We start from the raw sequence: 22,436 nt of genomic DNA, 5'->3' as shown, positions 1-22,436 counted from the left end.
GCTGTGTTTTCTTCCCAATTTCATCCTGTTACTGCTTGCTAGAATCCTGGCAATGCTCTGCCCAGGCAGTGGTTTTTTGGTCACACAGAAGGCTTTCAATAGTACTGCTTCAGTCCACAAAATGCCAGTTCCCTCTTTAGCCCATGCATTCCCATGTTCCTTTGAAACCACTCCTATCCCAGACCATGAAAACATACTGCTCCTGGAGAGAGGCTTTCCTCCTCACTCCTCAAAGATGTCAGCTTTGGATGCCTGTTCATGTCCAGGGGAGGGCACCTGGTGGGGAGCCGCAATATCCACCGGGGTATACCATTGGACCTCAAGACCTTCCACCAGCAGAAGTGCAGTTGGCTTTGTGCACGAACCCAACACACCTGTTGGAGTGTTCTTGGGGGTCAGAGACTACTCTTTGTTGCTAAGAGTTGACCTGAGTCCACATCCTGACCCTTGCTCTCTGCTATCTGATTGTCTCACTTACTCTGACGGCGAGAGATGATTTGGCCCAGCTCATAATCCTCTGGATTCTCCTCAGTAAGGAAGTGTAGGTCGAGGGCGCTGCGGATGACGACAGGAGCCCTATCGTGGCAGGTCACCTGGAGCAGCATGGGAGACAGGCCTTCAGGAAATGGGCCTTGAAGTGACTACTCAAGGACAGTGGGCAGGGGCATTCTGGAGGCACCTCCACTCTAAATACAAGGGCAACATCCATGACCCTACTACCCGAGGCTGACCTCCTGCTCATCGTGTGGGCTCTTCACACAGGCTACTAGCCCAATCCTTGTACATAGGACTTCCTGGGCCTGCCATTGCTCTTTGTGGAGCTGCACTCCTCTCGGAGTGAAAGGACCCCACTACCTGCATACAGATGCAATCTCATCCCACAAGTTGGGAGGAATGGGACAATAGCCTCCAAGATCCCAGGTCTGCCCGAGGATGCAGGCGGCATTGGGAATGGCCTAGGCACAAAACCTAGAGGCTTTGGTCTGGATTGCCAGGGCCAAAAACAGACCCAGGAACATGACCACACACAGGAGAGCTGAAAGATAGCCACGAGAGCTCCTGGCCTCCAGAGGCTCAGTGCTGGCTGGGATGTAGGAGGGCACCTCATCCGGCAAGGGTGGTCATTGGGTTACCTGGACATTTAGTGTGCTTGCTCCACATCCATATCGACTCTGCAGAGAGACTCTCTCAGCTCCTTGTTCAAGGAACATGGAGAACCTCACACTGCTGTCCTCCTCCATAGACGTCAGCATCCCATACAAGGGAACCTGCAACCTAGTTCCTGTCCTATTCTCATCTGTCACCCATACCTGTCCCTGCCCTTCTGGACTGCATGCTGCCACCTGACACACAGACTCCCTCAGACATGGCAGTGGACAAGCTGCTGCACTCGCTCATCTCAGCTCCAGCCCTTCACACTGACCTCTCCCTTCTTGATTCCCATCTATCCTCCTGATCATCCAGAAGCTCCAAATTCAAGAGGGCATGAGTAGTCCATGGTATTGGACCAGTGTCTGCTCCCCACCCAGGTGTAAGCACCACGGGACACCCCTGCTCCCAGGCTTACCAGAACACTCTTGGCCATCTCTGGACTTTGTGTTTCTAAGTGGACACGAATTAAGCAGGTGTCTCCCACCTGCTTGTGGGAAAGCGGCCTGGAGGACTTGCAGGTTGATTCTGAGAACTGTGGGGGATGGAACATCAGCAAACCCAGAAACAGAAAGCCACCCCAGACTGTCAGTTGGCTCTATGGGCTTCCAGCAAATATGTCCAGGTGCTGAGGCTTCTTATTTACTCAGGTCGGAGTGGAATGGCAGCACATGCACAGCTTGAATAAGGTAGGTGTTTACCTCCTTTCCCTTGACCTGGGGGCGTTTCCTCACCATGAAATATTGTATTCCCAGATTCATGGACAGACACACGAGTGAGTGGTCAGAGACCTTGATTTCTGCAGAGCGAAGTGGAGAGAATTGTTAGGTGGCACTCAAGGATTATACCACAAAACACCCACAACCCCTGAGAGTCTCCGCCAGGCCCATCACACTTTGGTATTTTGGGGCCAAGGCCCACTTTCTCTTGGCTGTCAGTTATCCTGAGCCCACTGTGGATCATGTCTCCCCACTGTCTGATTGTCCTACTTACTCTCATCCTCAGACATCATATACAGCAGCTCAAAGTTGTCCACATCCTCATGCTGCAACAAATTTTGGTCCAAGGCCCTGCGGATGAGGCTTGTCACCGTCTCCTGAAAGGTCACCTGGATCAGGGTGGGACAAATGTCATCAGAGAATGGCTTTTAGAAGAGCTACCCAGAAGACTGTGGTCAAACATTCAGGAGAAATCTCAGCTACATATACAAGGGCACAATCTTCTTATCCTGCTTCCTGAGTGTGTCCTCCATATACCACCTGGGTTCTTGCAATGTGCTACTAGAACAATCCTGGTACAAATATCTGCCTGTACCTGCCATCTCCCCTCCCCCTGGGGAGCCACATTCCACTCATGTCAAAGGACCAAACTGCCTATGAACAGACACACTCTCATCTCACTGAGATGAGAGCAATGGGCAAGGGATCTGCGCACCAAGTGTGATCTGGGATGCAGGCTGCCTTTGTGGGTGCAAGAGGCAGATGCACTGAAAATTTGGGTCCTGACTGAAACGACACAAAACAGACTCAGATACAAGAGTGTGCACTTGAGTGCTTCATGATAGCTTTGAGAGGCCCTGGCCTCTGGAAGCTCGGTGCGGGTCTGGTTGTAATGATGTACTTGACTCAGCACTGGCAGTCACTGAACATGTCTCCTCTGCAGCTGGACACCTGCAGCATTAGCATGTCTACTGCACATCCATAGAAATTCTGCCAAGAACCCCTTTAGCTCCGTATTTACATACATGCAAAGCCTAACATTCCGAAGCTTTGGAATGACCCCCCCAGGTGATCCCGACCCCAAATTCCTACACCTAGTCATGCTAAGGAGGATCTCTTCCCTGCCACCAGGAACACATCCCCTCCTACACATGTGACAAGTCACTGCCACCTCCTCTGCTCCAACATCACTCATTGAGAATACCAAGTTCTAGGCACTGCAGCCTGCACCCTGGACATATCTCTGCCTTCATCTGTCCACAGCACTTCCGTCTGCACTTCTGGCCTGCAAAACCCACAATACACAGGCCCACTCACCACTGAAGCTGGGCATGCTGATGCTCTCCCTCCTCAGGTCAAGCCCTTAAGACGGACCTCTCTCGTCTTTATTTCCCACCATAGCCCTGGGGTTGGCTGTGTCTCCTGCCTTCCACTGTGTGGACACCCAGGAGGCAGCCCTGCTGTCGGGCTTACCGGGATGCGCTTTGTCTCCCTCAGGCTCTGTCCCTCTAGGAGGACGTGAACAACGCGGCTGTCTTCCACCTGCTCGCTGGAGTGAAGCAGTGAGGAGCTGCTACTCACAGCTGCTGGGGTCCTGGATGCCACTGCCACAGAAGGTTCCAAGAACTGTGGGGGATGACAACATCAGCAAAGCCCAGCAACTGCACCCCACCCAGCCTGGCAGTTGGCTCTGTGGGCATTCTACAACATCCATCCAGAACCTGAGGTTCTTGTCCCCTTGGAGGATGTGGAGTGGCACCAGGAGTAAAGACTGAAGAAGGTGGCTGTTTTGGGAACAAGAGATCCAGCACCTGCTGGGTGGGGATGAAATCCCAGGAGATTAACCCCATGTTGCTGCTGAAATGTAGGTTCCTCCCACAAATGACAGGCAGGAGCTCATTCCTAAGCTGGTCCTGCCTGTAAGGTTCAAGGCTCTGAACCCTGAAGGGCTCCTCCGTGTTCTGATCATTTTCACCCTGGGTTGGGACCAAGAATGGTGGGTTCAAAATGGAAATGGTGACAAACAGAAAAATGACTTGTGCCAATACACTAGAGTCAAAGCACAATGGGACAGTTCCCATCAGTACAAACACACACACACACACACACACACACACACACACAGAGAGTCAGAATAGGAGTCCTGGGCCATTCATCAGGGATCAGACTAGAGGGCCTGCTGGGCTCACCTGCCCTGTGCTACTCACTGTTACTCTTGAGCTCCTCTGCGACAATCGCCAGAGGCTCTGGCGTCTAAGATGAAGCCTCACCCAGTGTATCCACAAAAGGGCTAGTTGGCCCCCCTGAGATTCCTGGGAGCCTGAGGCTCGGCATTGTCTGCAACCACAGGAGAACATCCTTCTCCCTCCAGTGGCTCCAACCAAGTGAGCTCGGATGGCTTGGTCAGTGAAGTGGGTGCCTGGATACCAGGGTTCCATGTTCTGTTTGATCCATTGTCAAGGCAATGATGTCATTTCCTGTGCCCATACCTGAGCCTCTTTTCACATAAGACCACTTTCAACAGCCCTATGGGCTGCCGATTTCTCCTCCATGCCTACCCATCTCAGGTGCGCAGGTGTTCACCAACAACTACCCAAACATCCCCACCAGCATCTGCCCTGCTTGGTGCCACTAGAGTTCCAGCTTGGAGCCTTCAAAAATGCATTCACAACCAGTCCTTCCCTCTCAGCAGCTTTTGGACCCTGGTCCCATCATTGTGCAACTCATGGTGTGCCCAGTCTTTTCTGGAAAGTAGGGTAGCATCTAATCTCTAGGGTTTATTGTGTCTATTGGCCCATAACACCCTCTGTTCTCTCTGAAACCAGAGATGGGACTCACAGGTGGCTAAAGCACAAATGTAGAGATGGGATAATCACAAGAAAGGGAGAGACAAAGAATGCACCCTAACTCAATCAGGCCTGTGTCCCACACAGGGACATGGCCAATGTCCGTCCCATCGTGGCTGCAGTTCCCTCTCTACACCATGGCAAGTTTTAGGGGACTGAGATGCAGAGGCTGCTCCCCTCTGCCATACAACTTCCCAAGGCTTCTCCTAAGATTTCAAAAGGGCCAAGTGCGTCTAGTGTTGGGGTCTCACAGAGACTCCGAGGTACCACAGCATCCTGCTGCCCAGAACCGGTTCACCCCTCACCTCAAGGGGGCTCAGCCTCTGGATTCATGGGAATTGAAGTGGGTACAGGTGATGGGATATCACCTCCAAGACTGAGTTATGCCAAGTCCATGACCCCTGTCTGCATCCCTGTCTCCAGCACCACTCCCCCCTCTCTCTTTCCTCCTCAGAGCAAACAAATCCATTTAGCAAGTGTGTCCTGTGATAAAGACATGACGGTCACCCATCCTCTCATTACAAAAACACTGAGGCTCAGCCAACATGGATCCTACAGGGAACACAGGCATAAACTCAGACTCCGATCCTCCCAGCCGAGCCTCAGTGGAGCCTGGACTCCCAGCCTCCTGAGTCAAGGAAACAGAGGTTCCTAGCCGAGCCACCTTGGATGCAGCCGCACACAAACTGAACTCATCAATGCCCCTTGCTCTCAGTTGTGAGTAAGAGGGGAAGTGGTGTTTCACAACCCTGGACATCAAGTGCAGTCTCCAGGCTTTGGGGTGTGCCCTGGCCTCTGTCTATCTGCCCAGGCTCTCCTACCCACACTGGCCTCTTACCCAACCTCCTCCTAGGGCCAAACTCAATCCTGCCTCTCAATTTCTGCTGCCTTCCCCAACACACTGCTCCCCAAAATGAGCAGGGCTGGCTCTCGGTTATCATGCTGGTGCCAGCAGCAATGCCACCCCACTGACATAATTCTGAGTCCCAACCTAGGCACTCCAGCTGTCTTTGCCACACCTGGCCTGTTTGGGCTCTGGCTCTTGCTCTTTTCTTTCATGTGCATGTGTTTTGAGGTTTTGAGTTTCTCCCACTGCAGAACTGCAGCTGTGGCAGGGTAGAGCTCATGAGGGTGACATTCTGAGCCACATCCAATCCCATCAGGACTGTTCACTGGGGTGACTGCTGGAACACAGTGATGAGTGAACACATGGGAGGTGGTTGGACCCACCTTGCCTCTGAGTGGCTTCCTTTCAGGACAGGAATGTAGGCATGGGAGCCCCTGGCGTGGGATGCTTTGCACAAGGCGTGACCATGGGCTCTCTTTCCTGGCAAAAATGGCTCCACTCAGCATGGAGAGCACTGTCATTCCTGGTGGCTAACAACAGCCCTGGACCCCAGAAAGGAACCCACACTCAAGATTAACGTCTGAGTGTGCGTGTCCTCGAGGAAATGAGGTCTCCTGATCCCAGGTGCAAAGGGGTAAGTCCTCTAACTCCAGGGGCCATGAAGGGACATCTGAGTTACCCTTGTCCTTCTTTCCCTCTCTAACTAACCACAGTTAGGACCCTGGCCTCATTCCCCAGTGAGGATCATTAGGCTCCATAAAGGACAGTCTCTAAGATACTCAGTGGACCAACACCCTCTGCACAACCCATAACCCTATTCACCCAAGAGGCAAGAGGATTTCTATTCAGGAAAACCAGGAAAGGGAGAGCCTTTCTCAAGGACACAAGGACATTAGTGAGTGAGGGAGTGATTAATGGATGGAGAACTATTTCCAACACCAACTTCCAGGAGCATATATGGCCCCCTGGAGAATTCTGCAGTGTGTTGGTGATTAAGGAGAACGTGTGAATTCAGGGGTCACTAGGTCCTCTCAGCCATAAGGAGGGAAACTGCCATAAAGGAACTAGGACAAGGGTGCGAGGAATGCTCACTGGTGGGAGATCGGAAGGAAGGAAAGTGTACTCATTAGAAAAGTGTCGCCTGAAAATTCTTAGCCAGCCAAAAGTCGTGCGAACTTGTGTGGGAAAAGAGTCTTTGCACAGTGATGAAGCTAAGAGCTCACATGATGGAACACAGCATCAACTGGGACCAAATCCAATATCTGATATTCTTGTAGGAAGAGGAGAGTCTGGACCCAGATACCAGGGAGACTGGGGGATACCGGATATGTGAGGTTGGAGCCAGGGCGGGATGCCCATATGGGAACCACAGATCGTGGGCAGCAATAGGAGAGTGGGCAAGGGCTGGGAGAGTTGGGGAGACAGTCCCCTTGAAACCTGGGAGGGGTTATGGCACTGGGACAGCCCAACACCTACTGTGTTGAGCCTCTGGAGCTCAACGGAAGACACTTCCTCTGTTGTCGGCCACCCAGTTAACAGAGTTTGGTTGCAGCAGCCTAGGACCCAGCTGAAGGTCTGAGCATGTTGGCCATGCAGGTTGGATCTGGACCACAGACACCCTCATCAGAGATTGTAGGGTCTCAGCCCTGAGGCAAGACAGGCACTAAGTCAGGCCAGTTGGGGAAACGGATAGGCACACACTCTGGGGGCTGGTGCCTGTGTTACTGGGAGCACTTCTGATCGCAATTCCCTGATCTGCTGCCAACACAGGCTACAGAGGAGGGTACAGAAACACAGACCACGGATCTGCCCCACTCAGTGGGCCCAGGCCAACACCACACCCAGCAGCCTCGTGCCATACCCAATGAGTCTCGAAGCGGCCCCCTCTTCCCATCCTGAGAGCTCTTCCCTTCCTCATGTGCCAATAGCTCCCTACTGTCACTGGCAATATCTACTCTGTGAGATGTCAACATCCGTGGGTACTGTTCTCTCATCCCAGGACAGTGTGGTCCCACACACCCTGGTGAAATGGGCCACCTGGAGGCTGGACCTGGAGGTTGTTGAGGCTGAATGGCAGCGGTGGTCCTCTGGCACTTAATATTATTTAAGTTAAAAAAAAAAAACAAAAACAAAAACAAAAAACGGGTCTTGGTGCTCAAAAATGTTTGATTTGCATATTCTCATCCCCTAACCCCAATATTTTCATTATTTCCTCACATATGAAATCTTACTAGCATAAAGGTAATTTCGTATTAAACAAAGTGGATTGAAATAACATTGGTAAAAATAATCAATCACCATACTTTCAATTTTTGTTCTGCTTTCCTATTAGAAACCACTTGGATACAAGAGAACAGAGGACAGACTCATGGAAATGCTTGAAATGACAAGAAGCTCCCACTCAAGCTCAGCATTCAGTCCTGGACAGGGTAAGACCAGGCCACTTTGACATCTGTGCCAAAGAGTCTACCAGACAGAATCCTCTGACTGATCCCTGACTGAGCCATAGGAACTGGCTAGAAAAGCCTTCACATCCTCAATACATTCTTCACGTCAGAATACTTGACAACCATTGATATCCAACTCTCGTTAACTTGCTCCCCAGCCAACCATTCTTCAACAAATTCAAAGGAGTAACTCATGCAAGCACACAGAAAGGGGTGTTCACTACACACATCCATGTGCGAAAAAGACAACTGGTATTTCTTGTTTGGGCTATTTCAAATGAAATCCCTTCTGCATGACCTCCACAAACCAAAGGAAAATATTTGTGAAATTCCCACGTAGAAGACAAGATACACTTGCCAAGGAGGCAGTGGCAAGAATTTTGACACTCCAAATGTAGAGTGTGTGTTTAGGAAGCAGTCACAGTTTCCATGAGAGAGTCCCATGAAATCAATTAGGAAGATCCATGCTCTAGCCCTACCATGCAAGTGATGTGACTTGAAAGAGTCACTTAGTCTTAGTAACCATCATCACTAACAACTAAGTCAATGACTAAAGGTCCTCAGGTGCCAAGCTACAAAATGTGGGATGAGCATGGATGAGGATGGGTGGGAGAAGTCTCCAACTCTAACACAATTAGGGAAGGATGTGCTGACCTCAAGTGGCTGGGGGGCTGGGATCCTGCCACAGAGGGGGATTCCAAACCTCACATCCCCTGACCCAGGCCAGAAGACCAGGTAGAGTCCAAGGACCCTGGGGTGGCCCAGTGGCAATAAAGGTCAAAAGGAACTAGGGATCTGCCTGGTCCCTCAATCCCCTACTCTGAGCAGGGCTGCATGACGAGGCCAGAGGCCATCCACAGCAATCTGCCTTTACAGGAAAACAGGGACTGCAGGCTGCCTCTGGCTCACTGAATCAGGGTGGTGTTTTCATAAAGCAAGACCACTTCCTCACATTTGACCAGCAGCTCATGTGTTGACAGCACAATGACTGACTTGACTCAGGCCCTGATGAATGAAATAGAAAATTCATAGCAAACCCATCTTTAGCTCTTCCACATCATCAGGGGCTCTGATTCAATTCCGTCCAGAAAGGTGTCTGAAATGATTTCTAAACATGCTGGGGACTCACCTCTGTGTGGAACTTTTCAGGAAAAAGGGGATCAAATCTCATGAAGCAACTCTTCTCTCTTCTAGCCCATGGGCAATGCAAGGAACCTGCATGATACCAGAGGCTCACTTCTCTCTTCTCATGTCTTCTGGAAAGGATTCGTTAATGCTTCCTGCAAGGTGAAGCAGAAGCCTGCATCCCCAGCTGCACAGAAGTGTTTTAGGGCAGTGTCTCCCTTAAAACCCAAAAATAAAAAAAACAGGTCATTCAACAGGCACATGGATTCGAGTACATGTTCAATGATCCCTCCTCCCTGGAGCCTTCCACATGCCCATCTTCCACATTCACAGAGCAATGCTTGGCCATTCTCAAGACCAGGAGACCATGATGCTCATCACCAGGAAGTCAATAAGGAACATGAAGAGAGCAGCATGGATTGCAGAAGGTGGCACATCAAGGATCTTCAGCTCTGCTGCTAGAACACAAGAGCTTAACTTCAGTATTGACTTTTTGCCAGCTACCAAGTACGATAGCAGTGTCAAGCCCAATATGCAGATATGCAAGTAGTAGGTGACACCCCGCATCCATTCACAAAAGTGGGCAACATCTGCATCAGAACAAGGAAGTATCTTACCCTTACTCATAAAAATCATCAGAAACAAAATAAAATGGATGCAAGACTTCTCATTTCACTATTAGGTAGCTGTTGGAATTCCCTATTAAATAATACCTCCTCCAAAATAAAAAGTATCTCAGACATGTGTCAACTATTCAATGGATGACATTTTAAAAACTATGGACTTTACTTAATATTTATGTATGCTATATCCCTGCCTAAGGCTCTATGAGAAAGGAGCACATAGAATTGGATCTTTGAAAATCTCACATTTGCTGATAAATATTACTGCTGATCTCAGGCATGGCGAAGTGAAAAGTGGGACTTTGGATATTCCAAGAATGCTATGTTGTGGGATTGGTGTCCCTGATTCATACATAGCATATGGTTTCTATGAAATCCAGTGAGGGAGCAGGAGTAACGAAGCTGATTGCACAGATGACCTCAGGGAATACTGACAGATAGGCCAAATGAAAAATATGCTCCAGCTAACCATTGGTATTTGGGCTTCTGATCCCAGTCCTGTTTTTAAAAAAGGTGCAGACAGGCAGTGTTCATTAAAAAATGTCTACCATGTAAAAGTGGGTAATTTAAATGGCATCTAGTTACACATCTGATAGAATGGTCTGGCAACATATGAATTTCATTCTAACAACAACAACAACAACAAAACATAGAAAATGAGACATAAAGATAAAACCTTGTCTTCACCAGGATGCCTAAAAATAGGTTTTATTTGGCTCATGCCAATAAATATCTTTCAATAGAATTTCTGATTTCTGAATGAATCCATTCAACTTCATACTGCACAGATCACAAGGTTTTCTTTACAGAATATTCTCTTCTTCTTCTTAAAGCCTCACATAGAAAATGTCTCACAGGACATAGGAGGGGAATGACCCAAAGGATGAGAGAATAGCTGGAACCGTTCTCAAATGTGCCCATGTAGCCTAAAGTTTGAAGGCATCTAATTGTACTCTAAAACAATTATGAACCTATTCGATCCATTATTAATAAATATCACCACTTTACCACTTGAACCAAATCACAGAAAATTGGAAACAGATGATCATTGGCTTTGATACCTTTACTTCTGTTTCATTACTCAGAGTCGATCAACTCTATACTTCAAGTGACACAGATTTATTACAGAATGCCTAAGATCCTAAGGATCTATTTTAGCTCAGCCCATGGTATTGCTTCATTATTTTATTATTTTGTAAGTAATAAAATATAACTTCATGTTGGATGATATATTCAAGCCATGAATATATCATCCAACATTGTTCTTCCCAAAATATTAGCCCAATTTCTGCGCGCGCTCACTTACTGTTCAGGAATTTTACTAATTGTTTGAAGGTTCTAGAGGACCTGTTAGACTCCTAATGGACAAACCATACAACATACTCCAGAGAACGGACGAGTGCCATAAGAAGAAAATAAGGTCAGCCTACAGCAATGGGCAGCTGCCTGCCCTCGGCTGGGAGGAGCCCTGGCCATGGCACCAGGGCTGCTGGGCAGCAGAAGCCTCCACAGCCCTGCAGGGAGCCTGGAGCACAGCTCTGCCTAACCATGCTCAGCCCTGGACAGATGCACATGAGTTCCCATCACAGGCTCGAGTGTGACAGTCCCAGGTGCATGCCTGTCATGCCAGCCACCAGGGAGGCTGAGGCAAGAGGAACGTTTGAGGTCAGCCTTGGCAACTTAGACCCCGAGGCAAAGGGGAAATACTTTTACAGGGGTCTCTGAGGGTGTAGCTCAGGTAGGTCACTTGCCTCACAGGCTCAAGGCCCTGGGTTCAATCCCCAGAACCCACGTACACACAAAAAGTGAACTTGGAATATTGTTTAAAATGATGGGTCAGGTACACACAAGGACTTCAATATGACCTCTCAGAGGAGCTCAATTTGAGATCAGACTGAACAAAAGACCACCTGGACCATTGACTCAGTGTCTGAAACCCTCTGTGAGCATGGGAAGCACTGCTGGCAAGACACCAGAGGGCCAAAGCACTTGTGCCCCCTGCAGGGGCGTCTCTTGTCTACCGCCAAAGACTGTTCCCCTCCTGGGGCAGCTGAGAGCAAGCTGGGCCTTGGAGCAAGGACTAGTGCTTTAGATATAGACTATGCAAGCAAGGGGCAATGTCTTTAATAAAACTAAAATTAAAAAGTCACATTGAAAAAATTTTAAAAAGAAGAAAATAAGGTCAAGTAGAGGAAGCCCATTTTCACAGGAAAAAATCCCCCAGTGAAAAGCATCAGAATAGATACCAAGAAAAATACCAACAAAAACAGTGTGCTCCCACTATGTATCTACTCAACATGCAAAAGTTAGAAAGCTAGATAATACAATCCTGGCCACAGGTAGAGCTATGCAGAAGAGCCACCTGGCAGTGCTTAGTCAAAGAAGTAAACATGCACACTTTGACCTAGAAATTCCACCTGTGTGTAAACCAGGCGGTGCTTAAGCAGTTTCACAAGGGGACATGCACAGGGAAATTTATCCTCAGGTTCTTATAGAGTTGTCTGTGCTTACAGGGAGTTGATGGTTGTCAAGATGCCCACAGCTGCGAAAGTCAAAAGCTAAAAAAATAATAGATGCCAACCTGGATATATTAATAATCCCGTATCTATGATCACCTTCATAAGGTAGCTTCCCAACTTCTGTGTGGAAGTGTGTTTCTCCTTGGCCCTTACACTGTTGTGGAGACCACTAGGAGTTCAGCTTTGTGCAGGATCATCTGACCTGGACTTTTGGCAAGACCTGTACAGCCCTCACACATGCTCAGATGCTACAGGACTTTTCAGACCAGTCCAGACAACAGTAGGCATCCATTCATTGTCTGCACTCTACAGATTCCTAGATGCACGACATTCATTACCATCAAATGCAGAATTTTCATCAAAAACTAATATATATATCATTCCAATCTGAATCAAGAAAATCGGAAATATCCCCAAATCCAAAGAGTGGATCCCCATTGTGATGCTACAAGTTGAAAATTCCACAGCTGACCTCATGGGATGGTTCACAGTCAAAAGACAGCTGCATGAAAAATATTACATGACCTTCCTGCTATGTGAAAAGTGGCATGTGAAGTACACATGCATGTCTTCCTCAGACATGGGTTCATTTGAAAGACACCTTGTGCAATTGAAAATACTCGAAAAGGGGAGAAATCAGAACCATGTCTCCAAAGTATTTCAGCAGAGACCAACTCCATCTGTCTATCTATCTCTCAGTGAGTGTGTGTGCTCTTGTGTGTGTTTGTGTGTCTTTGTTTGTGTTTGTACCATCATAGCTGATACTTCATTGCCCCCATTGGAAAACTGACTCAGATAATGCCATCTGCCAAACTCCTAAAAACCAAAGTTCTTGCTGATAGAATGAAACATTCCTTCCTGTTGGTTTGGATGTGTCCTTTAGGAATCACTGCTACATTTAGTATACTCAAATCATCACAGTAGATCAGGTAACAAAAACATATATATTTTAAAATAATAATATATTAATGGAAACAACAAATACAGGATAGAGTAACAACTGTGTTACTAAACAAGGTCAAGGACAATGGCAAACTATAGATTCAAACTTTGAAGAAAATAGTAATCAATGTAAATATTCCTGGGCTGCCTCAGCCCCGCCCAGGCACACAGCCCCAGAATGGTTTTGCAAGCATCCTCAGGAGGGCTGGAGCCTTCTTTCCAGGACGAGAGGAATGTTGAGGCTGGATCCACCCATCATTCTTTTGGGAGAGGCTCCTTTTCCCCAGCACAAAGTTGGATTTTTTGTGAGGATTCTTGGCATAAAATACGTTGGCCTCTGCTGGAATCCTCAGCTCTGGGGAGAGAGGGGTGTACAAAAAGAAGGTGGCACTCAGGAGGTGCTCCCTAGGACACGCCAACATCTGAGAGCCTGTGCCAGAAAAGGCCAGAGCCACACACCTGAGAGCTCTCCAATTCAGCACCAATACCAACAAAGACAGCCTCCACAGTCCTCCCTGAGGAAGAACTAGGCAGAGCACTTCAACAGACCTAATGTCTGTTCCTACCGAAGGCTTTGGACTCCAGAATATCTCAGGTCCTCTTGCATCTGCCAAAGCACACCACTAGGGTTTGCATCTGAAATCTCCCACAAAAGGTTCCTGTGCCGAAGATTCAGTCCCCACATGAGCCATCTTCATAGGTGGGTTTGGAGGGAAGCACTGGATGGTGAGTGCTCTGATGTCAACATGAAATTCTCATTCAAGATGAATACACTACTGGGGGGTGGGAGGGACTGGAAGAAAGGTTGAGCATGGTTGGAGTAAGACCTAAACAGGGTTGTGCCCTGGGCAACAGTACCTTGTTCCTGTTGGCTGCACTGAATCCTCATTCTCCAAGGAGAGGTCCTCCCTCTCCATCTTTCTCTCTCTCCCTCTCTGCCAGCCTCGTTCTCTCTCTCCCAGTCTATGCCTTTGTGGCAAGGGCTGAGGAGCTCTCCACTGCCACACACTAGAGCTTTATGGACAGCCTCAGTGCACAACCAAAGAGAAAGCTATGAAACCCAGAGAAAAAAGGCCTAGGATTCCTCCTCTGAGTTATTTTCCTCAAGTATGGCCACAGTGAGGACAGGCTGACCAGCGCGGATACCACGTTAGAGCCATGCTTCTGCGTTGGTGGAGCCCGCCTCCATGTGAACCAGGCTTCTGAGAATGGAGGACACATTCCAAATACTGCCCTACTGAGAACAATGGTTCCAAAGACCAGCAAAGGGACTGCTTACCTCCAACATGGCGTATGGCCCAGTGGTGCCATGACCCCGAGTGGGGGAATACAACAGCCGCTTCTCCTTCCTCTGAACATGTGTTTCCTGTCGCCCTCCTCTAACCTAGAGCCTGTTCTCCATCCCTTCTGGGTTGGATGTGGAGATCTCTGCTATGAATTTCTTAGGCTACCAAGGCCCCAGACAGACTTCCTCTTCCATAGACTCTACTAACCTAACAGTAGGTTTAGATAGGAGACAAGTGATCCTAGAACTCATAGGGATGGTGGTCTTCAGGGTACATAGGCTGGGATAATGGCTGCTGTGGTGTTTGGCTCACAAAAACCAACCAACCAACCAACGAAAAAGCGCTGGCATTATTATCAGATGAGCTCTGTGGCTACGTGCTCAGGAAGCCCTCATCTGACTTTAGTTAGGGATCACAACCTGGCTATTGTGATCACTCCTTGCCTAGTGGACTCAGGTGCGTAAGACCATGGAATTTATGCAAAAACAGATGATTCAGGCTGTCTCCCAGGCTGTGTTTTCTTCCCAATTTCATCCTGTTACTGCTTGCTAGAATCCTGGCAATGCTCTGCCCAGGCAGTGGTTTTTTGGTCACACAGAAGGCTTTCAATAGTACTGCTTCAGTCCACAAAATGCCAGTTCCCTCTTTAGCCCATGCATTCCCATGTTCCTTTGAAACCACTCCTATCCCAGACCATGAAAACATACTGCTCCTGGAGAGAGGCTTTCCTCCTCACTCCTCAAAGATGTCAGCTTTGGATGCCTGTTCATGTCCAGGGGAGGGCACCTGGTGGGGAGCCGCAATATCCACCGGGGTATACCATTGGACCTCAAGACCTTCCACCAGCAGAAGTGCAGTTGGCTTTGTGCACGAACCCAACACACCTGTTGGAGTGTTCTTGGGGGTCAGAGACTACTCTTTGTTGCTAAGAGTTGACCTGAGTCCACATCCTGACCCTTGCTCTCTGCTATCTGATTGTCTCACTTACTCTGACGGCGAGAGATGATTTGGCCCAGCTCATAATCCTCTGGATTCTCCTCAGTAAGGAAGTGTAGGTCGAGGGCGCTGCGGATGACGACAGGAGCCCTATCGTGGCAGGTCACCTGGAGCAGCATGGGAGACAGGCCTTCAGGAAATGGGCCTTGAAGTGACTACTCAAGGACAGTGGGCAGGGGCATTCTGGAGGCACCTCCACTCTAAATACAAGGGCAACATCCATGACCCTACTACCCGAGGCTGACCTCCTGCTCATCGTGTGGGCTCTTCCCACAGGCTACTAGCCCAATCCTTGTACATAGGACTTCCTGGGCCTGCCATTGCTCTTTGTGGAGCTGCACTCCTCTCGGAGTGAAAGGACCCCACTACCTGCATACAGATGCAATCTCATCCCACAAGTTGGGAGGAATGGGACAATAGCCTCCAAGATCCCAGGTCTGCCCGAGGATGCAGGCGGCATTGGGAATGGCCTAGGCACAAAACCTAGAGGCTTTGGTCTGGATTGCCAGGGCCAAAAACAGACCCAGGAACATGACCACACACAGGAGAGCTGAAAGATAGCCACGAGAGCTCCTGGCCTCCAGAGGCTCAGTGCTGGCTGGGATGTAGGAGGGCACCTCATCCGGCAAGGGTGGTCATTGGGTTACCTGGACATTTAGTGTGCTTGCTCCACATCCATATCGACTCTGCAGAGAGACTCTCTCAGCTCCTTGTTCAAGGAACATGGAGAACCTCACACTGCTGTCCTCCTCCATAGACGTCAGCATCCCATACAAGGGAACCTGCAACCTAGTTCCTGTCCTATTCTCATCTGTCACCCATACCTGTCCCTGCCCTTCTGGACTGCATGCTGCCACCTGACACACAGACTCCCTCAGACATGGCAGTGGACAAGCTGCTGCACTCGCTCATCTCAGCTCCAGCCCTTCACACTGACCTCTCCCTTCTTGATTCCCATCTATCCTCCTGATCATCCAGAAGCTCCAAATTCAAGAGGGCATGAGTAGTCCATGGTATTGGACCAGTGTCTGCTCCCCACCCAGGTGTAAGCACCACGGGACACCCCTGCTCCCAGGCTTACCAGAACACTCTTGGCCATCTCTGGACTTTGTGTTTCTAAGTGGACATGAATTAAGCAGGTGTCTCCCACCTGCTTGTGGGAAAGCGGGCTGGAGGACTTGCAGGTTGATTCTGAGAACTGTGGGGGATGGAACATCAGCAAACCCAGAAACAGAAAGCCACCCCAGACTGTCAGTTGGCTCTATGGGCTTCCAGCAAATATGTCCAGGTGCTGAGGCTTCTTATTTCCTCAGGTCGGAGTGGAATGGCAGCACATGCACAGCTTGAATAAGGTAGGTGTTTACCTCCTTTCCCTTGACCTGGGGGCGTTTCCTCACCATGAAATATTGTATTCCCAGATTCATGGACAGACACACGAGTGAGTGGTCAGAGACCTTGATTTCTGCAGAGCGAAGTGGAGAGAATTGTTAGGTGGCACTCAAGGATTATACCACAAAACACCCACAACCCCTGAGAGTCTCCGCCAGGCCCATCACACTTTGGTATTTTGGGGCCAAGGCCCACTTTCTCTTGGCTGTCAGTTATCCTGAGCCCACTGTGGATCATGTCTCCCCACTGTCTGATTGTCCTACTTACTCTCATCCTCAGACATCATATACAGCAGCTCAAAGTTGTCCACATCCTCATGCTGCAACAAATTTTGGTCCAAGGCCCTGCGGATGAGGCTTGTCACCATCTCCTGAAAGGTCACCTGGATCAGGGTGGGACAAATGTCATCAGAGAATGGCTTTTAGAAGAGCTACCCAGAAGACTGTGGTCAAACATTCAGGAGAAATCTCAGCTACATATACAAGGGCACAATCTTGTTATCCTGCTACCTGAGTGTGTCCTCCATATACCACCTGGGTTCTTGCAATGTGCTACTAGAACAATCCTGGTACAAATATCTGCCTGTACCTGCCATCTCCCCTCCCCCTGGGGAGCCACATTCCACTCATGTCAAAGGACCAAACTGCCTATGCACAGACACACTCTCATCTCACTGAGATGAGAGCAATGGGCCAGGGATCTGCGCACCAAGTGTGATCTGGGATGCAGGCTGCCTTTGTGGGTGGAAGAGGCAGATGCACTGAAAATTGGGGTCCTGACTGCCACGACACAAAACAGACTCAGATACAAGAGTGTGCACTTGAGTGCTTCATGATAGCTTTGAGAGGCCCTGGCCTCTGGAAGCTCGGTGCGGGTCTGGTTGTCATGATGTACTTGACTCAGCACTGGCAGTCACTGAACATGTCTCCTCTGCAGCTGGACACCTGCAGCATTAGCGTGTCTACTGCACATCCATAGAAATTCTGCCAAGAACCCCTTTAGCTCCGTATTTACCTACATGCAAAGCCTAACATTCCGAAGCTTTGGCATGACCCCCCAGGTGATCCCGACCCCAAATTCCTACACCTAGTCATGCTAAGGAGGTTCTCTTCCCTGCCACCAGGAACACATCCCCTCCTACACATGTGACAAGTCACTGCCACCTCCTCTGCTCCAATTTCACTCATTGAGAATACCAAGTTCTAGGCACTGCAGCCTGCACCCTGGACATATCTCTGCCTTCATCTGTCCACAGCACTTCCGTCTGCACTTCTGGCCTGCAAAACCCACAATACACAGGCCCACTCACCACTGAAGCTGGGCATGCTGATGCTCTCCCTCCTCAGGTCAAGCCCTTAAGACGGACCTCTCTCGTCTTTATTTCCCACCATAGCCCTGGGGTTGGCTGTGTCTCCTGCCTTCCACTGTGTGGACACCCAGGAGGCAGCCCTGCTGTCGGGCTTACCGGGATGCGCTTTGTCTCCCTCAGGCTCTGTCCCTCTAGGAGGACGTGAACAACGCGGCTGTCTTCCACCTGCTCGCTGGAGTGAAGCAGTGAGGAGCTGCTACTCACAGCTGCTGGGGTCCTGGATGCCACTGCCACAGAAGGTTCCAAGAACTGTGGGGGATGACAACATCAGCAAAGCCCAGCAACTGCACCCCACCCAGCCTGGCAGTTGGCTCTGTGGGCATTCTACAACATCCATCCAGAACCTGAGGTTCTTGTCCCCTTGGAGGATGTGGAGTGGCACCAGGAGTAAAGACTGAAGAAGGTGGCTGTTTTGGGAACAAGAGATCCAGCACCTGCTGGGTGGGGATGAAATCCCAGGAGATTAACCCCATGTTGCTGCTGAAATGTAGGTTCCTCCCACAAATGACAGGCAGGAGCTCATTCCTAAGCTGGTCCTGCCTGTAAGGTTCAAGGCTCTGAACCCTGAAGGGCTCCTCCGTGTTCTGATCATTTTCACCCTGGGTTGGGACCAAGAATGGTGGGTTCAAAATGGAAATGGTGACAAACAGAAAAATGACTTGTGCCAATACACTAGAGTCAAAGCACAATGGGACAGTTCCCATCAGTACAAACACACACACACACACACACACACACACACACACAGAGAGTCAGAATAGGAGTCCTGGGCCATTCATCAGGGATCAGACTAGAGGGCCTGCTGGGCTCACCTGCCCTGTGCTACTCACTGTTACTCTTGAGCTCCTCTGCGACAATCGCCAGAGGCTCTGGCGTCTAAGATGAAGCCTCACCCAGTGTATCCACAAAAGGGCTAGTTGGCCCCCCTGAGATTCCTGGGAGCCTGAGGCTCGGCATTGTCTGCAACCACAGGAGAACATCCTTCTCCCTCCAGTGGCTCCAACCAAGTGAGCTCGGATGGCTTGGTCAGTGAAGTGGGTGCCTGGATACCAGGGTTCCATGTTCTGTTTGATCCATTGTCAAGGCAATGATGTCATTTCCTGTGCCCATACCTGAGCTCTTTTCACATAAGACCACTTTCAACAGCCCTATGGGCTGCCGATTTCTCCTCCATGCCTACCCATCTCAGGTGCGCAGGTGTTCACCAACAACTACCCAAACATCCCCACCAGCATCTGCCCTGCTTGGTGCCACTAGAGTTCCAGCTTGGAGCCTTCAAAAATGCATTCACAACCAGTCCTTCCCTCTCAGCAGCTTTTGGACCCTGGTCCCATCATTGTGCAACTCATGGTGTGCCCAGTCTTTTCTGGAAAGTAGGGTAGCATGTAATCTCTAGGGTTTATTGTGTCTATTGGCCCATAACACCCTCTGTTCTCTCTGAAACCAGAGATGGGACTCACAGGTGGCTAAAGCACAAATGTAGAGATGGGATAATCACAAGAAAGGGAGAGACAAAGAATGCACCCTAACTCAATCAGGCCTGTGTCCCACACAGGGACATGGCCAATGTCCGTCCCATCGTGGCTGCAGTTCCCTCTCTACACCATGGCAAGTTGGAGGGGACTGAGATGCAGAGGCTGCTCCCCTCTGCCATACAACTTCCCAAGGCTTCTCCTAAGATTTCAAAAGGGCCAAGTGTGTCTAGTGTTGGGGTCTCACAGAGACTCCGAGGTACCACAGCATCCTGCTGCCCAGAACCGGTTCACCCCTCACCTCAAGGGGGCTCAGCCTCTGGATTCATGGGAATTGAAGTGGGTACAGGTGATGGGATATCACCTCCAAGACTGAGTTATGCCAAGTCCATGACCCCTGTCTGCATCCCTGTCTCCAGCACCACTCCCCCCTCTCTCTTTCCTCCTCAGAGCAAACAAATCCATTTAGCAAGTGTGTCCTGTGATAAAGACATGACGGTCACCCATCCTCTCATTACAAAAACACTGAGGCTCAGCCAACATGGATCCTACAGGGAACACAGGCATAAACTCAGACTCCGATCCTCCCAGCCGAGCCTCAGTGGAGCCTGGACTCCCAGCCTCCTGAGTCAAGGAAACAGAGGTTCCTAGCCGAGCCACCTTGGATGCAGCCGCACACAAACTGAACTCATCAATGCCCCTTGCTCTCAGTTGTGAGTAAGAGGGGAAGTGGTGTTTCACAACCCTGGATATCAAGTGCAGTCTCCAGGCTTTGGGGTGTGCCCTGGCCTCTGTCTATCTGCCCAGGCTCTCCAACCCACACTGGCCTCTTACCCAACCTCCTCCTAGGGCCAAACTCAATCCTGCCTCTCAATTTCTGCTGCCTTCCCCAACACACTGCTCCCCAAAATGAGCAGGGCTGGCTCTCGGTTATCATGCTGGTGCCAGCAGCAATGCCACCCCACTGACATAATTCTGAGTCCCAACCTAGGCACTCCAGCTGTCTTTGCCACACCTGGCCTGTTTGGGCTCTGGCTCTTGCTCTTTTCTTTCATGTGCATGTGTTTTGAGGTTTTGAGTTTCTCCCACTGCAGAACTGCAGCTGTGGCAGGGTAGAGCTCATGAGGGTGACATTCTGAGCCACATCCAATCCCATCAGGACTGTTCACTGGGGTGACTGCTGGAACACAGTGATGAGTGAACACATGGGAGGTGGTTGGACCCACCTTGCCTCTGAGTGGCTTCCTTTCAGGACAGGAATGTAGGCATGGGAGCCCCTGGCGTGGGATGCTTTGCACAAGGCGTGACCATGGGCTCTCTTTCCTGGCAAAAATGGCTCCACTCAGCATGGAGAGCACTGTCATTCCTGGTGGCTAACAACAGCCCTGGACCCCAGAAAGGAACCCACACTCAAGATTAACGTCTGAGTGTGCGTGTCCTCGAGGAAATGAGGTCTCCTGATCCCAGGTGCAAAGGGGTAAGTCCTCTAACTCCAGGGGCCATGAAGGGACATCTGAGTTTCCCTTGTCCTTCTTTCCCTCTCTAACTAACCACAGTTAGGACCCTGGCCTCATTCCCCAGTGAGGATCATTAGGCTCCATAAAGGACAGTCTCTAAGATGCTCAGTGGACCAACACCCTCTGCACAACCCATAACCCTATTCACCCAAGAGGCAAGAGGATTTCTATTCAGGAAAACCAGGAAAGGGAGAGCCTTTCTCAAGGACACAAGGACATTAGTGAGTGAGGGAGTGATTAATGGATGGAGAACTATTTCCAACACCAACTTCCAGGAGCATATATGGCCCCCTGGAGAATTCTGCAGTGTGTTGGTGATTAAGGAGAACGTGTGAATTCAGGGGTCACTAGGTCCTCTCAGCCATAAGGAGGGAAACTGCCATAAAGGAACTAGGACAAGGGTGCGAGGAATGCTCACTGGTGGGAGATCGGAAGGAAGGAAAGTGTACTCATTAGAAAAGTGTCGCCTGAAAATTCTTAGCCAGCCAAAAGCCGTGCGAACTTGTGTGGGAAAAGAGTCTTTGCACAGTGATGAAGCTAAGAGCTCACATGATGGAACACAGCATCAACTGGGACCAAATCCAATATCTGATATTCTTGTAGGAAGAGGAGAGTCTGGACCCAGATACCAGGGAGACTGGGGGATACCGGATATGTGAGGTTGGAGCCAGGGCGGGATGCCCATATGGGAACCACAGATCGTGGGCAGCAATAGGAGAGTGGGCAAGGGCTGGGAGAGTTGGGGAGACAGTCCCCTTGAAACCTGGGAGGGGTTATGGCACTGGGACAGCCCAACACCTACTGTGTTGAGCCTCTGGAGCTCAACGGAAGACACTTCCTCTGTTGTCGGCCACCCAGTTAACAGAGTTTGGTTGCAGCAGCCTAGGACCCAGCTGAAGGTCTGAGCATGTTGGCCATGCAGGTTGGATCTGGACCACAGACACCCTCATCAGAGATTGTAGGGTCTCAGCCCTGAGGCAAGACAGGCACTAAGTCAGGCCAGGTGGGGAAACGGATAGGCACACACTCTGGGGGCTGGTGCCTGTGTTACTGGGAGCACTTCTGATCGCAATTCCCTGATCTGCTGCCAACACAGGCTACAGAGGAGGGTACAGAAACACAGACCACGGATCTGCCCCACTCAGTGGGCCCAGGCCAACACCACACCCAGCAGCCTCGTGCCATACCCA

The sequence above is a fragment of the Urocitellus parryii genome, chromosome Y (genome assembly GCF_045843805.1).
Source record: "Urocitellus parryii isolate mUroPar1 chromosome Y, mUroPar1.hap1, whole genome shotgun sequence".
Taxonomy (NCBI): Eukaryota; Metazoa; Chordata; class Mammalia; order Rodentia; family Sciuridae; genus Urocitellus; species Urocitellus parryii.
The sequence above is the reverse complement of the archived record's forward strand: the minus strand, read 5'-3'. Positions refer to the sequence as shown.